This window comes from Narcine bancroftii, chromosome 2, assembly GCF_036971445.1.
Source record: "Narcine bancroftii isolate sNarBan1 chromosome 2, sNarBan1.hap1, whole genome shotgun sequence".
In the NCBI taxonomy this organism is placed as follows: Eukaryota; Metazoa; Chordata; class Chondrichthyes; order Torpediniformes; family Narcinidae; genus Narcine; species Narcine bancroftii.
In genome coordinates this window covers 112,162,635-112,184,903 of record NC_091470.1, presented here as the reverse complement: position 1 = coordinate 112,184,903, position 22,269 = coordinate 112,162,635, and positions in this window count along the sequence as shown.

Sequence of the window (22,269 nt, the reverse complement as noted above, 5' to 3'; positions counted from 1 at the left end):
CTGAAGACATGGCTGATGGTTTTCACCACATCTCTGGAGAATAGATCTCTGATGTGTGGTCTCATTCAATAGCATGGCCACAGTCCCAATTGACTAGGAACAGACTAAGTCCAGAATTGTCTAACTTTTCTATTCCAGTCCTTTCTCGCTGTTCATTAAAATATCAGGTGGGACTGAAGACCTTTTTTTAAAAAAACAATACTTGGGTAATTGTGATCAACTCCAGGTATTCATCCTTTCATCAGGCAGTAGTGGGATAATGCTGAAGAGCTGGCAGCTCTCATGAGATTCATTAGTGTTGGAACAAGGGATCAAGCCACTAAGTGGCTCCAAACCCACACAGTCACCTCAACGGCAAAAAGTTCCATTATCTGGATGCAATGAAGCAAAAAATTGATGTGAAAAATAATTGAGTGTAAATTAAATTGGGCTTTTGCAGTGTGAAAAGCTCAAATGGTTCTAAAAGAAGATGTGTAGCCTGTCAGACAAATACCCAATGAATAGCCATCAGCTACAGGTGGTCTTGTAATTTCAGAGGTAAAACTGAAAGAGCTGTTTCAATGTGCAACACTGCAATGGAGTCACAGATCCGAGAAAATAGGTCACGTGGAAACTGGCTGAGCACTTTGACCACAATCTGCCACTCGAGACTGTCGGACAGAACATAGGGCAGAACAGGAACAGGTCCTACAGCCCACAATGGTGCCAAAGGGTCAGCAAATGAGGAGCGTTTGTCAGCTCTTGAACTGTGTAGAAGAATGAGGGTGGACCTCATAGAGGCATTTTGAATGGTGAAAGGCCTGGATGCAGTAGATGTGGCAAGATTGTTTTCCATGGTAGTGGAGTCCAGGAGAAGAGAGCATATCTTCAGGATAAAAGGGCGTCAATATAAAACAGAGATATCTATGGACAAATCTCTTTAGGGTCGAGAGTCTATGGAACATTGCCGCAGGCATCTATGGAAGCGAGGTCATTGGGTGTATTTAAGGCAGGGATTGATGGGTATTTAATCAGTCAGGGCGTTAAGGGAGAAGGCCGGGGAGGATGGATAGACTCGTGAGCGAATAGCGGAGCAGACTCTATGGGTTGATTGGCCTACTTCTGCTCTTATATCTTATGACTTGTGAAATCCCTTCTGTCCTCACATAGTCTGTACCCACAGCCACCCCCCACCCCCAACCCTTATTTCCTCCCTGTCTATGAGTCTGACTAAATGCTTCTTCATTTCTTGGTCAAAAATCTCATGAAATTGTGTGAGAATAAACCACCTGAGTCTCCTCCCCTCCCCCCTACCATTTTTTCGTGCCCCTGCCAAAAGTTTTCCACACCTTTTTTAAAATATTTTATTTAAAAAAATTTCTGTTCATGTAATTAATAAACAAACAATTAAATAAAACAATACGAATTTATATTTAAGAGAGTTTCAATCATTACATAATGGTTATAATCCCTCCCACACACAAATAAATCTCTATCTATCTATCTATCTATCTATCTATCTATCTATCTATCTATAAATGAAGGGTATATAGTAATATAAAGAGGAGAAAGAAATAACTTCATGGATTGGTCGGATCACATTCCAACACACAGAACTCCACAAGGTTTATATAGTTAATTTGGGGAAGAAGATTAACACTGATTTTGAGAGGCTAGAAAAACCACTACATATTTATGCCTAAAATTTGCATCTATGGGCTACAAATTTCTCAAATTATTTGTAATTTTCTCCAAAGGGATACAGTTCTGAATTTCTGCATTCCAACCTCCCATACCCAAATGTGAATCTGACTTCCAAGTCACTGCAAATCATTTCATTGCCATTGCTATTGCTTCTTTAACAAATTTAATTTGGTATATTGATAGTTTCAACTTGGCCTTGTTCCTTTCATATTTCCCAATGGAAATAAATCTGGGTTTTATGGAAATACAACACCTGTAACTTGTTCTATTTTTTTTTTAAATCCCTAAGTCCACCCAAAAAGGCTTTGGGACATGACCAAATTGAATCCAAGTAAGTTCTAATCCCTTCACAACACCTAAAATATTGATCTGATAAATTTGATTTCATATTATTCAATTTTTGTGTTGATGAAAAAATTATATTGAATTAATCTACACCTTACATTAATAGTAATTTTCATACAATCCCAACAGAGATCTGACCATTTTTGCTCATCAATTGTAATATTCAAATCCAGTTCCTACCTCTGTCAAGGTTTGTGGACTCCATATTTCCTGTTTGTTATAAAATAAACATTGCAGAAGTCAATTTCTTAGTATTTCCCTTCTTAATAAGAATTTCCACTTCACTACAAGTAGGTGTCGAAGGCTTTGGTGAGGTCAACAAAGGTGATGTAGAGTCCTTTGTTTTGTTCTCTGCATTTTTCTTGGAGCTGTCTGAGGGCAAAGACCATGTCAGTAGTTCCTCTGTTTGCGCGAAAGCCGCACTGTGATTCTGGGAGAATATTCTCGGCGACACTAGGTATTATTCTATTTAGTAGAATCCTAGCGAAGATTTTGCCTGCAATGGAGAGCAACGTGATTCCCCTGTAGTTTGAGCAGTCTGATTTCTCGCCTTTGTTTTTGTACAGGGTGATGATGGTGGAATCACGAAGATCCTGAGGCAGTTTACCTTGGTCCCAACAAAGCTTGAAAAACTCATGCAGTTTGGCATGCAGAGTTTTGCCGCCAGCCTTCCAGACTTCTGGGGGGATTCCATCCATACCTGCTGCTTTGCCACTTTTCAGTTGTTCGATTGCCTTATATGTCTCATCCAGGGTGGGAACCTCATCCAGCTCTGAGCAGGAAAGGGCTTTGGCAAATACTAGAGCGCATCGGATGTCCCCCAAAGTTCCTCAACATGATTATCCAACTGCACGAAAACCAACAAGGTCGGGTCAGATACAGCAATGAGCTCTCTGAACCCTTCTCCATTAACAATGGCGTGAAGCAAGGCTGTGTTCTGGCACCAACCCTCTTTTCAATCTTCTTCAGCATGATGCTGAACCAAGCCATGAAAGACCCCAACAATGAAGACGCTGTTTACATCCGGTACCGCACGGATGGCAGTCTCTTCAATCTGAGGCGCCTGCAAGCTCACACCAAGACACAAGAGAAACTTGTCCGTGAACTACTCTTTGCAGACGATGCCGCTTTAGTTGCCCATTCAGAGCCAGCTCTTCAGCGCTTGACGTCCTGCTTTGCGGAAACTGCCAAAATGTTTGGCCTGGAAGTCAGCCTGAAGAAAACTGAGGTCCTCCATCAGCCAGCTCCCCACCATGATTACCAGCCCCCCCACATCTCCATTGGGCACACAAAACTCAAAACGGTCAACCAGTTTACCTATCTCGGCTGCACCATTTCATCAGATGCAAGGATCGACAATGAGATAGACAACAGACTCGCCAAGGCAAATAGCGCCTTTGGAAGACTACACAAAAGAGTCTGGAAAAACAACCAACTGAAAAACCTCACAAAGATAAGCGTATACAGAGCCGTTGTCATACCCACACTCCTGTTCGGCTCCGAATCATGGGTCCTCTACCGGCACCACCTACGGCTCCTAGAACGCTTCCACCAGCGTTGTCTCCGCTCCATCCTCAACATCCATTGGAGCGCTTACATCCCTAACGTCGAAGTACTCGAGATGGCAGAGGTCGACAGCATCGAGTCCACGCTGCTGAAGATCCAGCTGCGCTGGATGGGTCACGTCTCCAGAATGGAGGACCATCGCCTTCCCAAGATCGTGTTATATGGCGAGCTCTCCACTGGCCACCGTGACAGAGGTGCACCAAAGAAAAGGTACAAGGACTGCCTAAAGAAATCTCTTGGTGCCTGCCACATTGACCACCGCCAGTGGGCTGATATCGCCTCAAACCGTGCATCTTGGCGCCTCACAGTTTGGCGGGCAGCAACCTCCTTTGAAGAAGACCGCAGAGCCTACCTCAGTGACAAAAGGCAAAGGAGGAAAAACCCAACACCCAACCCCAACCAACCAATTTTCCCCTGCAACCGCTGCAATCGTGTCTGCCTGTCCCGCATCGGACTTGTCAGCCACAAACGAGCCTGCAGCTGACGTGGACTTTTTACCCCCTCCATAAATCTTCGTCAGCGAAGCCAAGCCAAAGAACAAAGAAACAAGTAGGTGTAACAGCATCGCTGGACCTAACTTATTCCCTCAAATATCCTCTCAGTTGAAAACAACAAAAAAGAATGTTATTAGGTATTTCATATTTATTCCTTAGTTGTTCAAATGACATCAATTGGTCTTGTTCATAAGAATCTTTAATATTTTTAATGTCTTTACAAAACCAAATTGTTTAAAAACAGATTATCCACAAGATCATTTTGAATCAAAGTAATCTTGGGCAATATACTTCCTTTCATTCCAATTGCTTCATTTTTCAACAGTGGTGTTGAAACCAATCATTAATTTTGAATATCATTTGTATATAAATTCCTCTGCAAATCCCTCTCCTATTTATCCAATACTATTTTAACCCATGGCGGGGTTTTTTTGTGACCTTCCAAAAAAAAATGATAAATCTCATTTGAACCACTTGATGATAATTCTTGAAGTTAAGAAGCTGTAGGCCCCCCAATTCATATTTACACATTAATCTTTCTACAGAAACTTTTGACATTTTACCTTTCCAAAGAAATTTCATTATGTTTATTTAATCCTTGGAAAAACTTTTGAGGTAATAATATAGGTAGGGTTTGAAAAATGTATTGTATTCTAGGGAATATATTAATATAGTTAATCCTTCCTACTAACATTATAGGTAAAATCAACCATTTCTTTTTTAACTACTGGCAAATAATTCAATTTATATAATTATTTTTAATTATTATCCCAGAATCACAGTGTGGCTTTCGCGCAAACAGAGGAACTACTGATATGGTCTTTGCCCTCAGACAGCTCCAAGAAAAGTGCAGAGAACAAAACAAAGGACTCTACATCACCTTTGTTGACCTCACCAAAGCCTTTTACACCGTGAGCAGGAAAGGGCTTTGGCAAATACTAGAGTGCCTCGGATGCCCCCCCCCCCCCAAGTTCCTCAACACAGTTATCCAACTGCAAGAAAACCAACAAGGTCGGGTCAGATACAGCAATGAGCTCTCCGAACCCTTCTCCATTGACAACGGCGTGAAGCAAGGCTGTGTCCTCGCATCGACCCTCTTCACTATCTTCTTCAGCATGATGCTGAAACAAGCCATGAAAGACCTCAACAATGAAGACGCTGTTTACATTCGGTATCGCACGGATGGCATTCTCTTCAATCTGAGGCGCCCGCAAGCTCACACCAAGACACAAGAGCAACTTGTCCGTGAACTACTCTTTGCAGACGATGCCGCTTTAGTTGCCTATTCAGAAACAGCCCTCCAGCGCATGACGTCCTGTTTTGTGGAAACTGCCAAAATGTTTGGCCTGGAAGTCAGCCTGAAGAAAACTGAGGTCCTCCATCAGCCAGCTCCCCACCATGACTACCAGCCCCCACCACATCTCCATCAGGCACACAGAACTCAAAATGGTCAACCAGTTTACCTACCTCGGCTGCACAATTTCATCGGATGCAAGGATCGACAGCGAGATAGACAACAGACTCTCCAAGGCAAATAGCGCCTTTGGAAGACTACACAAAGGAGTCTGCAAAAACAACCACCTGAAGAAACACACAAAGATCAGCGTGTACAGAGCCGTTGTCATACCCACGCTCCTGTACAGCTCCGAATCATGGGTCCTCTACTGGCATCACCTATGGCTCCTAGAACGCTTCCATCAGTGCTGTCTCCGCTCCATCCTCAACATTCATTGGAGTGACTTCATCACCAACATCGAAGTACTCGAGCTGGCAGAGTCCGCAAGCATCGAATCCACGCTGCTGAAGACCAAACTGCGTTGGGTGGGTCACATCTCCAGAATGGAGGACCATCGCCTTCCCAAGATCGTGTTATATGGCGAGCTCTCCACTGGCCACCAAGACAGAGGTGCACCAAAGAAGAGGTACAAGGACTGTTTAAAAAAATCTCTTGGTGCCTGCCACATTGACCACCGCCAGTGGGCTGATATCGCCTCCAACCGTGTATCTTGGTGCCTCACAGTTCGGCGGGCAGCAACCTCCTTTGAAGAAGACTGCAGAGCCCACCTCACTGACAAAAGACAAAGGAGGAAAAACCCAACACCCAACCCCAACTAACCAATTTTCCCTTGCAACCACTGCAACCGTGCCTGCCTGTCCCGCATTGGACTTGTCAGTCACCAATGAGCCTGTAGCAGACGTGGACATACCCCTCCATAAATCTTTGTCTGTGAGGCCAAGCCAAAGAAAGAAAACACAAATCCTTAGATATTTAATACCATCTTTTGGCCATTTACATTGAGTATTTCTTTGACAATTAGTATAATATCCTTCCATAAGGGACTTGATTTCACTTTTGTCCCAATTTATTTTGTAACCATAAATCTTATCATATTCTTCCATTTTAAAATATAATTTCCTCTAGGAAGTCTCAAGTTCTGTCAAATATATTAGAACATCATCTGCAAATAAACAAATTTTATGGTCTTGACCAGCCTTCATCTCCTAATCACTCCTAATTCCCTCTGCTAGTGGCTGTATAGGTAATGCAAAAAAAGCTGGCATCTTTGTCGACTGGATCTCATCATTTGAAATGGGGTGGATTAGTCACTACTTTAGGATCATTATATAATACCTTAATCCAATTTATAAAGGTTTGACCAAATCCAAATTTATCTAAACCTTGAACAAAAAGTCCCATTCCAATCTATCGAATGCTTTTTTCCTGCATCTAAGGCCACTGTGTCCTTTTCTTTTTGTGTGCAAAATGTATAATACTAATTACTTTATACACATTGCCCACTGATTTTCTCTTTCTTACAAAACCTATTTGATCCATATTTATTAATTTAGATAATAATTTTGTGATTCTATTTGCCAATATTTTGGCAAGAATCTTTAACCTGCATTTAATAATGAAATAGGTCAAAATGATAAAGGTTTTAAAGGGTCTTTATCTTTTTTTGATATCACAGTAATTATTGCTGTTGAAAAGGTTTCTTGGAGAGTATGAGATATTGATGTTTGATCTAACATTTTCATAAAAATAGGAATGAATGCATCTTTAAATTCTTTATAAAATTCAGGTGGAATACCATCTTCTCCTAGATATTTATTACTTGAACTCATGTAATAGTATTAGCATGAACTCATTGCCTCCTTCATCTCTACCTCTGTAAAATGGGCATGTAGTTCTATTTGTTCTTACATACTTAATCAAGGTAAATTTAACTGAGATAAATATCTATCTATTTTATTTTCATCTTTTAAAGAGCCTGACTATTAATATAGAATAAAAACTCTTCAAAGATTCATTTATTTCTTGAGGTTTATAACTAATAGTATTCAAATAATTTTTAATTATGTTAATCATTCTTGAAGTCTGTTCTGCTTTTAATTGCCATGCAAGTACTTTATGTGATCATTTGCCTAACTCATAATACCTTTGTTTAGTTCTTGTAATTGCTTTTTCTGATCTATAGATTTGTAATGTATTGAAGCTTTTTATGAATTAATTGTCTATATTTATCTTCAGAACTTCTCCTTTGAAGATCTTTTTCAAAGCCATTATTTCTTGTTCTAATTGGTCTATTTATTTCATGTACTCCTTCTTAATTTTAGAAGTAAAACGTAATTTGGCCTCTCAAATATGCTTTTAAAGCATCCCATATTACAAACTTATCAGTCACAGAGTTCAAATTTGTGTCACAGAATAATTGAATGTCTCTTAATAAAATCACAAAAATCTGTGCTTTTTAATAATAATGAATCCAATCTCCATCTATAAACCAATTTCTCTTTATCATGCATTACAATCATCAATAATGAAACCAATCAGACAAAATGTTCACTTTATATTCTGCTTCTAAAATCCTTCCTTGCGTTTGTACTAAAATTAAAAATAAACCAATTCTAGAATAAGAATCATGCCTATTTGAATAAAAAGAATAATCCTTTTCACTAGGATGAATTCTCCTCCATGAATCTATTAAATTCAAATCTCTCATTAATACCAATGTAGTCTTTGCTGCTTTAGCTCTTGTCATTCCTCTAATGGATCTATCTAAAAATGGATCTAAACAAAATTTAAAATCTCCTCCTATTAAAATATTTTCAAGTGCCTCTGTTAAGTTGAGAAATGTTTTTTTGTATAAATTTCTCATTATCCACATTTGGTGCATACACATTTCAAAAAGGTTCATAATTCTGATTATATTTAACAATGTATCATCACGTATGTCCCTGCTGTGTCTGTTACTACATTTTGGATTTTAATTGGAAGATTTTTTTCATCAGAATTGCCACACCCCTAGCCTTAGAATTAAAGGAAGAGGCTGCCACATACCCAACCCAATCTCTTTTTAATTTCAAATGTTTTCTTTCAATTAGGTGAAATTCTTGCAAAAAATATAAGTCAGCTCCCATTTTCTTAATATGTGTTGATATTCTCTTCCTCTTTATGGTACCATTTAACTCATTAACATTAAAATTTATGAATCTCACTGTATTACTCAGTTTAATAAACAATTACTTCCTCCACCTTCGCCTGAGAATCCTCTTCTCTCAATTCCCGATGTGTCGGTGCACACTTCATCTGGCAATCCAAGCAGAAAAAAGAAAAAAAGTTTACAATTAAAAAGTACATATTCCCACATTTAAAACTATATATAAACAGAATAAATCTACCCCCCCCATCAAATGTTGTTTAAATAATACACAACACTAACTCCCTCTATTTTACGCGTTGCGACCAAGGTGACAAATGCCCGCATGATCCAGTAGGAGTTAGAACTTCAGCTCCCATCCCCAACCCCCCTGGTTCATTTGCCATTTAATCTTTAATCGTTTAATTCATGCATAAAGAACTTTCCAAAGACCAACAGAAAAATAAGTGGATATTGTTCTGAATTATTCAATCCTACAAAAATTGTCAAATATATTTAGTCGGACACAGTGGCAGAAGCTAATTATCTAATTCCTCAATCCATCTGAGCTCTTGGAAGACCTTGCACAAACTCCTCTGCTTGTACTAAACTAAAAAAAACTTACTATCATCTCCAGGCAGAAAAACCTTCAAGGTCACAGGGTGACACAGTACAAATTAGTATCCTTTTTTTCATAAAGAATCTTCTTAACAGGATTAAATTCTCTTTTTTAATAAATCTGCACTCATATCAGGGTAAAATAGAAATTTATCCCCTTCATACTCAAGTGGGCCTTTTCTTACTCTTGCCCTTTCTGCCACTAGAGTCAAGATCTTCTCTCAATCTTGATACCGAAGAAACTTAATTAGCACAGAACGTTTCTTCTGATTTGCAAGTGGTTTTCCTCTAAGAACTCTGTGTTTTCTTTCAATCTCAATAGGGTGATCCAAATACTCACCTCCCATCACTTCAGGAATCTATTTCTGAAAAAAGCCAATTGGGCCTTGTTCCTTCACTCCTTCTTTAAGACCCCCATTTTAATAGTTATTTTACTAATATATCCAATATATTGACTTTCTGCTGAAGCTTTTGATTTTCCACTCTTGTCACTCGATCATCAATGTACTTCATTTCATCCAATGTTTTCTTCATTTTCCCATCTAACATCTAATTTTCTCTTCATTGTATTAACTGTCTCCAAGACATTATTTATCTCCCCTTTCACTTCCTTTGTCATTCCATGAAATTCTCTTATTAGTAACTCAATGTTGGTTCTGTATTCTACCTTACACTCCAGGTTTGAGCCTTTCATCAAGGTTATTTTGATTTTCTTTAATTATTTTGAAGGGCTCAAGCCCAAAATGTTGGTGATGTATCTTTATCTTTGCTATATAAAGTGCACTGTTTGACCAGCTACGTTACTCCACCATTGTGTTTTCACTTCAACCACGGTGTATGCAGATTTTCGTTTTTTACTTTTGAAATGAATATAAAATGGATCAGCTGTGCTCAACATGGGCTCAGTGGGGTGATCAGTAAATTTTCCTGGCGCATGACTCAACCAACGTTAAAGGCAGGTGGGTTGGTGGCGGGAGATTTTGAGTCAGTCAGGTAGCACAAACACCGACTCGCTCTCATTGTTCCAAAGGAAATCCAGTTATCCAATCCAAGCCCCGCAAAGCTGCTGCTGCCTGCAAGTTCATCGTCTGTCCCAGTGTTGAACTCAGCAGCACCAGTTCTATTGGTGCTCATTTCATTTGTAAAGGGCTGTCTTCTGCCAGGAAGGACAATGTTCTTTTGTTTTAAAATATTTTTATTGATTTTATTTTATTATTAATATATTTTTATTAAAGTTTACAATAATACAAAAAAAAATAACCAATACAATTAAATAATGAAATACAAATGACAAGGAAAAAAACAAATCTATTAATTCAAAAGAAAAGGATGTGTGGGTATCAAGTGACGACAACCTAGAAACAGACAGCACAGCATCAAAGGATAGAACAACCCTAAAACTTGTAATGATCCATAAAAGGATCCCACATCTTTATGAAATTAGATATATAAAAAAGAAAAGAAAAAAAATATGAAAAATAATGGTAATATCCCCCTCCCTCCCTCTACTAGCTACACTATCTTAACATTCTCCCCCCCCTCAGAGCCTTACAAAAAATTATACATTTAAAATTAATTAATCAGCGTGCCAACTCTTTACATAACTTTTACTTAAGATCAATAGCCATACAATCCAAATAAACTTCACATTTTGATTAAAAAAAGAATGATTATTTCACAAATTATAAGTTATTTTTTCCAAATATAAACACGATTGCAATTCATTATGCCATCTTTGTATATTCAATTCCCCATCATTTTTCCAAGTTATCACTATACATTTTCTAGCAACCGCTAACCGTAACCGCAAAAATGCCAATTGTGGTTTATCAGCCAATCCCAAAGTAACAGCATTCATGTAACCCAATAAACACATCATTGGATCCATTAGAAAATCGATTGTAAATAAATCTCTCAAAAATTTAATAACTTTTTCCCGAAAGAATTTAACTCTCTTACATGTCTATACACAATACATAAAAGTACCTGTCTTTTCTCCACATCTAAAACACAAATCCATTAAACTAAATCTATATTTCTTCAACTACTCAGGAGTCAAATATAATTGATGAATAAAGTTATAATTAACCATACTATATCTTACATTAATTAATTTTGTAACACTATCAGTACACATATTTGACCATTCCTCCCAAGACAATTCAATATCTAAATCTTTCTCCCATTTCTCATTTGTCCTATATAACCCAACTTTATTCATCTTTTCTTGCAACAACCTATACACATCCAATATAAAGCCTTTCGTTTCCTTGTCAACCATTAAAATCTCTAACTTAGATTGATTTGGTAAAATTAAATCCTTACCAAATTGTTTTTTCAAAAAATCTCCAACTTGATAATAAGCTAAATTAGAATTTGCAGAAATACCAAATTTCTCATAATCTATTAAATATAGAAAATTTACCTGCCTCAAAACAATCTTGTATAATACTAATTCCTTTCAGTTCCCAACTTTTCAAATAAGGATTATTTAAAGAAAATGGAATTAGTTTATTCTGATACAATGGTGATTTAATCGAAATTTTCCCTTTAGAACCTATAAGTTGATCCTGCTTTTACCAAATATCCAATATATGTCTTAATACTGGTCATTTATATTTTTATAACAATAAAGGATTCCATTTATAAATAAATTGACTCATTTCTTTTTCAGAAATTTGATTGAATTCAACTTTAGCCCAGACAGGTGGTTGTTGAACATCAAACAACCTATTAATGAATTTCAACTGTTTTGAAATGAGGTAATTGAAGTCCTCCCCATTCATATCCCCACATTAATCTATCCATAGAAACCAGACCAGGGGTGTCAAACTCAAATTCACAGAGGGCCAAAATTAAAAACTTGGACTAAGTCGTGGACCAAACTAAATATTTATTGAAAATTTTCAACAACATTTGCATGTTTTCTCTTCTTTCAACATATGTAATGTTAAACTTTTTCTTATTAAAATAAATGTTTAATAATAGTTTTGGGTTAAGAAGAAGCATTAACAAATGAGAAATAAAATATTCAATAAATAATATTTCTCTATAGCCTTTAAGCTCCTTTTAAATGTTTTTTTTTCACAAGCCAACAAGTCAAAAAAATAACAACTTGCTTCAATGACAAAAATGATGAACATATAGTCTCCCTCCCACCTGTGTTGAAAGGTCCTGTGTTCTGTCTTTCGTTTGGCCATTTTTTGTAAGGGGTTTATTACGTGTGAGTTGGGCAACAGGTCACAGATGTTAATGAAAGTAAAGAGAGGAGGTGGGGGCGATTAGCGGCTGATGGGCCGGCGCCAATGCATTTGCAAAGCATTCTGGGATTTGTAGTATTAGCTGTGCATGCGCTATACTGGCGCAGCGGCCAGCGGGCCAGCTCTAATACATATCTGATATGATCTTGCGGGCCAAATATAATTATATCACGGGCCAAATTTGGCCTGCGGGCCTGAGTTTGACATGTGTGCCCTAGACAATTTACCCTTCTATAAAAATAACCGAATTACCTTATTTAATTCTTTTAAAAATTTCTTCAGTATCACATATGACTCTCCCAATTAAAGTTGATGGCCAATCTTTCCATTTCTGTAAATTAATTTTAATATTATTCAAAATATATTCTTTATTAACTATAACTCCAAAATATTGAATCTTACTGGGCCATTTAAATTTAGTAATCTGTCTACAATCTAAGTAATCCTCACCTGATATCGGCAATATTTCACTCTTCACACACGGCTCTTTCTCATTGAACCTCAACCCCTACTTTATTTTTCACACAATAGTTTTCATTTTAGAGTTACTTAAATTTAACTTCAGGAACTGGTTTGATGGCAATTGTTGAGTTGATATATTGACTGGAATGAAGTCAAACATTTTATCACCTTGGACTTCTTTTCACCACACAAAATGGTATGTATTATACCTGAGAAGCCTTTTGTGTTGGCATTCCCATGGCACCATTTACTGGGATGCTAACTCTATTGATTCAGATCTACAATTGGAAGTTGCTAAAAATAATATGGATTAGAAATCTCTGTGCTGTCTTATTTTTATGTATTCAAGGTAGCAAAATTGTTTCACAGACGATGACAGCCTATAAAAGATGATAGCCAAACGTTTGGTTAGAGATAGTTTATATGAAGACAATCTGATATAAGGTCACAAAATGGAGGGGTCAGTGAGGGGAATTTCAAAGTTTAGGCCTCAGTTGTTGAAGATTCAAGATCATGTAATAACAGTGCAATATTACACAAAATTTGCTTTCGTCTGCCGTAAGGCAGATGGATTCTCCGTCGGCAGAAATTGTTAGAAGCGCCTCACACAGTCAGAGAAAGAAAAGCAAAAGAGAGTGACCAAATGTCCATGGATTCACTTCCAACACTCCCGCAGCCCCCGCAACCACACAGAGTCTAGTCCAAACCATCAGCAGCACGGGTTCCAGATCTGAACCATCAGGAAACATTCAGTGCCTTCAACACCCTATCACATCCCAATTCCGATATCTGGGAACCCTTCAGCCAGTCTTGAGCCCGTCTCCAGTAGGCCACAGCCCAGTGTGAATCCCTCGACCACAGTCGCCCGCAGCCTACAAGGATTCCTTGCCTCGAGTCACCTACAGCCCGCTGCTTGGGTATTCTTCAACCTCAAACCCCCTCACTGATCCATCGCTGTGGTCACCATCCCATGGGTCGTCTCCTTCTCTAATGGAGGGGATGGTTTCATGTTTCAGGTGCCCTGTACCAATCCTCTGGTTCCCAAGAGTTTGCAACCCTTCATGGCTTGCTGCTGATCAGAGCCGCCACCATCTTGGTTGCAGTATTTCAAAATAAAGCTACCGTCGGCTCCATTTACAGGCTATTTAAAGCCTGTACAGAGCTCGGGACTTTCCTGACAGCTAGATGAAGATTCACCACCCCTCATAGCATGAGGACCCCTTCAAAGTCTAACACAAATGGCATGCTCAGTAACTTTGACCCTAGCAACTCCCTCAAGATGGAGCCAAGGTGGAATTTAATCGGTTTAAACAGGAAAGTTTGCAGATTCTGTGATTATAGTGCAACATGCAACAGTGCTGGAGCAACGTGATAGGTTCCATGGGAAGGTGAAGGTAGCCAACGTTTTGGGCCTGAGGCCTCTGTCAATATGTGAGCAAAAAGAAAAGTGGAGGGAGGGGAAGAAGGGGAAGGCAGAGGTGCACAGGCCAACAGGTACATCATAGATGGATATGAATAGGAGGGGGGGAAGAGAAAAAGGATGAGGTGATACGGGGAGGGGCTATCTCTCTGAATGGAAAGGGAAAGGGCTGGTGAGATGGAGACGTAGGAAAAGAGAGACTTGGGGAAGGGTTTAACAGAAACTGGAGGTCAGTGTTGATGCCATCAAATAGAATATAAGGTATTCTGAGGTACGTCTGCAGACGTTGTTATATCAGTGCTGATTTAATCCTGAATTAATGGTGAGGCTTTATTTGAACCATGCATGGTGTGGGTATTCCCTGTTAAGTCGAGATCCAGGAATGTTTCCCAGTACTAATAAAGGAATTGCTGATACTCCCAAGTCAGGAAGGTGTTTAATCTGGAAGTGAGCCAGAAGTTATGGTTTTGCCATTGCCCTCCTTAAGTGAAGATGTCATGGGTTCAAGGCCAAAGAAGCCTGATGGAGTTGCAACAGTGCAGCATGCAGATAGGAGACTACCCTTCCAATCGAGTGTGTCCTATTGATGAGGTGAGCAGTTACTCAGAATCAGAATTTATTGTCGTGAACAAATCACAAACTTCGTTGTTTTGTAGCAGCATCACATTTCGAACATTCATATCAACCACCGTACAAAATAAATAGTGCATGAAATGTCAAAGTAAGGTAGCGTCTTTGATCCATTGATCATTCAGGAATCGTGTAAAAGTCGAATTTTGCAGACCATTTTTTAATGTTAAGTTGATGGGGTCAACTGTATATGGATACTCCTTTTGAGGAATTAATGTTTCTTTATTTGTTTTCATGTGTACATTGAGTACAGTTTATATTTTGCTCTACCAATAAGTGGTAATTCTGCCGCTCACAGCAAAAAGGATCTCAGGGTTGTATGTGATATTATGTGTGTACTTTGACAATAAATCTGAAATCTGAGGGGGCGAAATTCCCACTAGAATCCAAACTACTGGATCAGGAGCAGAAGTCCAAATGATCGCTAAACGAATAAAGAACAAAAACACAATGAATTAAAGTAATTAATACAGAGTCTACACACGTCCTACCGCAGGGGAGGTCGGGAATACGGCAAGTATCTGCATCGCTAGAGGCACTGGGACTGAGGGGAGAGTCCACATTCGAGGCATCAAGAGCTTAGATGGGCTGCGACCGGGGCTGAGGCAAGTCAATGTTCGAGGCACCGGGAGCTCAGAGGGCCAAAGCATGAGTCTGCGATCGACATGTCAGAAGCTTTGATGAGCAGGCGGCTGGGACCAAGGTGAGAGACTAGGGTCAACTTTTACAAGAGGTATATGGAAAATTCCAGATTTTTTTGGTCAAAAATAGGGGTGGGGGGGGTAACTTTACATGAGATCACCTTTTACGCGAGTATATGCGGTAACCAATTTGTAGCCTCTATTCATTCAATCATGGAAATCTAATGAAGGGATTCTATTTAAAATCAATATATATGGACATATTTTTGTACTGATTCATCAATGCCGATGACCCTGGCCAGCACTGCATTTATGGTGCACCCATGACTACCCCTGAATTGAGAACCAGTAAGAGTCAACTACATTGATGGGACTGGGCTCGCATACTGTCTTGCTTAGATGAGGAAGGCAGGCTTCCTTCCTTGAAAGTGAATTCTGGAGATTTTTTATGGTAAATATGACTGATAGTAAATCTGTATTCCAGATTTAGTGAATTATGGAAGTGTGGTGGGATTCAAACTCCTGGCTGGGTACAAATTGCCGAGACATCAATCCAATAACTTAACCTCTCTGCTATTTTACTTACCTTTCACTCGTTCAATTTCGCAGTGAATTTCGTAATGCAGAGTGGAGCAGTCAAGTGCTTTGTTATATTCCCATCGCATCAGTTCTGCAGGAACATTCTACTTATAGTCTTGTGGCACCTACACCTCTTCCCTGGTTGTAGTCACAAGAACAGAGCTTGTGCTGAATGGGTGTGGATCTTTGATGATTGCTGCTGCTCTCTGATGGCAACGTTCCCTGTAGATGTTCTTGATAGTGGGGAGGGTTTTGCCTGTGATGTACTGGGCTGTGTCTTTTACCTTTTGCAGGGCTTTATTCTCAGAGGTATTTATGCTCCCAGACCAGGCAGTGATGCTGCCGGTCTGCACACTTTCCACCACACATCTAAAGAAGTTTCCCAAGGTTTATGATAACATCCTGAGCCTCTGCAAACTCCTGAGGAAGTAGAGGCACTGGCATATAATGGGCCAGAGATAATGACTCCTAGGAATTTAAATTTGGTCACCCCTCGCCAACCACAAATTCCCATCCAACTAAGATTCAATCATAGCTTAGAAATAATGCCATAACTTTATCCCCAGTGGATTCAAGACCTGGAACTACCTCCTCTGCACCATTGTAGAGCTTTACCAGATTGACTGCATCAGTTTATTTTGACACATATCAAGCTCCTTTGGGTTCACAGGGACAATTTGAAACACCATTATCGAGGACATGACCATTGACTTGAATTAATGTCCATTAATTTAAATCCTACCATGGCAGGCGGAGAAGTTCGTTCATATAATAAATCTGGTGTGAGAAGATGGAGTCGTTGATGATGCTATTAAAGCTAATGGTTTCTGAATGAAATAACCTGGTAATTTTGGAGTGCTCTAGAAGATAACTCTGCTTTGTTCACCGAAAGGTAGCGTGGCTCCAGACCCCAGGTAAAGCAATTGACTTTTTACTGCCTCGGACATTAAATGTTGCCCTTTTAGCAAATTGCAGGCTAACCACAAAATATCCCTGCTTTCTTGCAAATTAATACTTTCAGAAGTGCAAATGGCAAAATATTATACTCTTTTTACACTAAAAACCCACATTATTGCCGTATACACGCACCATCTCCAGAAGCCGGCTGGTTTATTCACACAGAACAGAAGAAATGCTTGGTCAGGGAGTCCTTTTACACAGTGAGCTGGCTTTCCAGAGCAAAAGAGGCGAGATGTGTAGCACAGCAGTGTCGGCGACCAGTGTGACGTAAAACATACGCGCAAGGCAGTTGCTGTCGGTTAAATTTAAAATTCCTGCATTTACGTCACACACATGATGGACCTGGCAACACGGTTTGCCCTTTTACACCCGCCCTGCCTCTGGCACTACCTTGCTTGGCGGATAAAAGACGGGTCTGAAATGACCCTCCCACCACCACCGCGCCCCCGCTCTCCCCATCTGCCTCGGCACATTTATACAGGTAGGCAAGGCATAATAAAGGCAGATTATACCCGGCTGGAAGCATCAGTGTAAAAAGGGGTATCTCACTGTTAAAGAAAGTCTCATTCAAAGTAAAGCTGAAATAAAAAAAAGGAAATTCTCGGCCCTGTCATCATCTCCATTGAAGAGATCCATTTTGATAAAACACTTAATTTAATCGTCGCGATTAAATGGGATGAATATCAATGTTGATGAATAATATTAATGAATAAAATATGTTGTTTTCACTTAAGGGTAGTTATGAAGCACGCTCGGATTTTACTTTATTTACACTTTGCTAATGTCCATAATGCTCTCATTAATATTAATATTCTAAGGTTGCTTTAACCACTATTTAGTATTTTCAAGCGATCACCAGCTCTGGACTGATCTGCCTGGAAACAACAATGGTAGAGTGAACCCTATGGCCCTTCTCTGTACACAAATCTGCTTGTGCCGGTGAAATTCATTATATTATGTATATTTTTGTATTGCCATTAAATCATTTTGCAAATAGAATTACCCACTATAATCTTTGTACTGGACTGCTTCTGGATGGCTTTATAAGAGTTAAGTTTATATTTAGACATACAGCACTGTAACAGGCCCTTCTGGCCCATGAGCCCGTGCCGCCCAATTAAGTCGAGTCACCTTTATTTATCGTTCATACCCTGCTCGCACGGTAAAGACGAGATAGTGTTTCTCCAGGACCACGGAGAAAATTTACATAAATATAGGTTAGAATAGAAGTTAAACACATTGAAATATTAAAATATTAAGATGTAAACTGTAAAAGTCCACAGTACACTATCCACATATGAATTCAGGAGCCCGGTGGTTTGGGGGATAAAACTGTTGCCCAAGCTGGACATCAGGGCCTGTGTGCTACGGAACCTCCCACCTGATGGCAGATAGGTGAATAGTTTACATAAGGGATGTGTGAAGTCCTTCACAATGTTTATTGCCTTTCATCTGCATTGAGTGAAGTAGGCATCCTTCATGGGAGGAAGAGAGCCCCCAATGATCTTTCCCACTGATTTCACTATCTTCTGCAGGGCCTTGTGGTCCGAGGTGGTACAGCTTCCAAACGAGGCAGAGATGCATTTGCCCAGGATGCTCTTGATACGTCCTCTGTAGAATGTAGTGAGGGTGTGGGGGGGGTGGTGTGGTGGGAGGTGGGAGATTAACTTTCCTCAGCCTTTGCAGGAAGTAGAAGCGCTGCTGGGCTTTCTTGGCAATGAAGCTGGTGTTGAGGGACCAGGTGAGATCCTCCGCCAAGTGCACTCCAAGGAACTTGATTCTGTTGATGACCTCAATGGTAAAGCCGTCAATGGTCAGTGGAGCAAGGCTCAGAAGTCGACAACCATCTTCTTTTGTTTTATTAACGATCAGATACAGGTTGTTGGCTCTGAACCAGTCCATTAGCAACTCTTCGTCTTACTAATAAGGCTCACCATAGTTATGTCATCAGCAAATTTGATTATGTGGGTTGAGCTGTGTTTACCCAGACAGTCATGGATCAGTAGAGTGAACAGCAATGGACTAAGCACCCAACCCTGTGGGGGAGGGTTCCCCATGCTCAGTGTGATGGTCTTGGAAGTGCTTTTACACCCAATTGACCTACAACCCCCATATTGTTTTGAATGGTGGGAGGAAACTGGAGCTCCAGTGGAAAATCCACTCAAGTCATGGGGAAAATGGACCAACTCCTTGCAGACAGTGTGATCCCACTCACTGGTGCTGTAAGAGTATAGCACTAACTGTGCCACTACTCCATGAACCAGTATGAATGTAGAGCTTTACCATATTGACTGCCAACATCTAACACTGAGCACAGTGGACCAAAATACATAAACGACTGGCTTCCAAAATCAAGGCTCATGGGATTGGGGGCAAAGTATTGATGTGGATTGAGAACTGGCTGGCAGATAGAAGACAGAGAGTTGGGATAAATGGCTCATTTTCTGAGTGGCATGCGGTGACCAGTGGGGTGCCACAGGGATCTGTACTGGGACCCCAGCTGTTCACAATTTACATTAATGATCTGGATGAGGGGATTGGATGTAATATCTCCAAATTTGCAGGTGACACTAAGCTAGGAGGGGTTGTGTGCACGGAAGAGGGGGTCAGGAAGCTCCAGTGCGATTTGGATAAATTGAGGGACTGGGCAGATACATGGCAAATGCACTACAATGTGGATAAATGTGAGGTTATCCACTTTGGTAATACAAACCGGAGGGCAGATTACTATTTGAATGGCAATAGATTAAGAGATGAGGAAGTGCAGAGAGACCTAGGGGTACTTGTACATCACTCTCTGAAGGTGAGCATACAGATACAGCAGGCGGTTAAAAAGGCAAATCGTATGTTGGCCTTCATATCAAGAGGGTTTGAGTATAGGAACAAGGATACCTTACTGCAGCTGTACAGGGCCTTGGTGAGACCACACCTGGAGTATTGTGTGCAGTTTTGGTCACCTTATCTAAGGAAGGATTTTCTTGCAATGGAGGGAGTGCAGAGGCGATTCACCAGGCTGATACCTGGAATGGCAGGAATGACTTATGAGGAAAGATTGCGCAAATTGGGATTGTACTCGCTGGAGTTCAGAAGATTGAGAGGGGATCTCATAGAGACGTATAAAATTCTGGCAGGACTGGACGGAATGGATGCAGATGGGATGTTTCCAATGATGGGAAAATCCAGAACCCGGGGCCATGGTTTGAGGATAATAGGCAAACCATTTAGGACCGAGATGAGGAGGAATTTCTTTACCCAGCGGGTGGTGAATCTGTGGAATTCATTGCCACAGAGGGCAGTAGAGGCAGGTTCATTAAATATATTTAAGAGGGAATTAGATATATTTCTTCAGTATAAGAGTATTAAAGGTTACAGAGAGAAGGTGGGGACGGGGTACTGAACTTTAAGATCAGCCATGATCTCGTTGAATGGCGGAGCAGGCTCGAAGGGTCAAATGACCTACTCCTGCTCCTATCTTCTATGTCTATGTCTAATAGTCCCAAGGTGGATTGCCACCTTGAGGTCAACAGTTCCAGTTGGAGTGGGTTGACCTCAGCGTGACTCAGTTACCCAAAGTTCCGACCTTTTCTCGAGCACCAATCTGTTGGGTGAGATGCCAACTTCAATCAGCAGGCAGCCCCTTCAAGGAAAATTAATTTCTTTGTTGCTAAGGAGACCTTGCACCTTCTTCCTGCAAAGGCGATTAAAGAAGCAATAAATTTCTGCTCACATCAAATAAACCGACTCAAGTATCTTCCTGTTGGTTTTGTATTAGCATCAGAATTTTTTGTCAAGAACGTGTCATGAATTTTTTTTGTTTCGCAGCAGCATCGAGGTGCAAATATTGCTATAAAATTTCATTTCAAAAATACATCAATTCATGCAAAATCTAGAGAAAGTGAGGTCATGTCTGTGGTTCATTGTCCGTTCAGAAATCTGAAAGCGGAGGGGAAGAAGCTGTCCATGTGTTGTTGGGTGCTCATCTTCAGGCTCCTGTACCTCCTTCCTGATGGTAGCAGAGTGAAGAGGTCATGGTCTGGATCATGAGGGTCCTGAAGAATAGAGCTGTTTTCTTGAAACACCACCTTTTGTAGATGTCCTCGATGGAGTGGAGACAAATGCCCATGATGGCAATGCCCATAACTCTCTAGAGTTTTTTTCTATCTTGTGCATTGGCACCTCCAGACTGGACAGTGATTCAACCAGTCAAAATGGTCTCCACAGTACACCTGTAGAAATTTGCAAGAGTCTTTAGTGACATACCAAATGTCCTCAAATTCCACACGAAGTATAGTTGCTGACAAGCCTTCTTCTTGATTGCATCGACATAGAGGCTCCAGGACAGTTTCTCAGAAATGTTGACACCCACAAACCTGAAGCTCTTAACCTTTCCACTACTGTCCCCTTGATGATGGCTATATATCTAAATATAAATATTTTTAAATTATAAAGCTATCCAGAAGCAGTCCAGTACAAAGATTATACAAAGACTGGTCCTCCTGATTTCCCCCGCCTGAAGTCTACAATCTGCTCCTTGGTTTTGCTAATCTTGTGTGCAACATGCAAACCCCTCACAGACAGTGAAGGGATTCAAACCCCAGTATCAGTCGCTGGCGCTGTAACAGCGTCGCGCTAACCACTACACCAATCCTGCAGCCCTTCTCTACTTTCAATCCTTCCTGTAATGGGGTGACCAGAATTGCACGCATTATTCCAAGAGTGGCCTAACCAAAGCTTTACATAGCAGCAATTTAACTTTCTTTAAAACTGAATGCCCGTCCAATGAAAGCAAGCGTATCATATGCCTTCTTTAACACAGCTCCTCAAATCTCAAATGGGTTTAAACGGGAGATAGATGGAAATGCAGTGCAGAGGTCACAACCCGAGCTTCTATGATCTTACTGAAAGGGGGAGCAGGCTTGAAATGCAGTCGTCAATGTCCCCTCTGTGGAAATAAGGGACTGCCTGATGTAGATTGATGTTGATTAATGCCTACATGGGCCTTGCTGCTTTGTGAAAGAATGCTGAGAGGGATGTAAATGTTCAGAGGAGTGAGGGTCCCCATGACATGTGTTCCCTGACAAACCCAGCCTAGCTAGTAAATTTCTAGCCTGGAGATCCCCAGATCACGTCTCGCAAGAACAATACCTAAGGAAAGGGGGAAATTATTTCTGTGTTTGGTCCACAAAATGA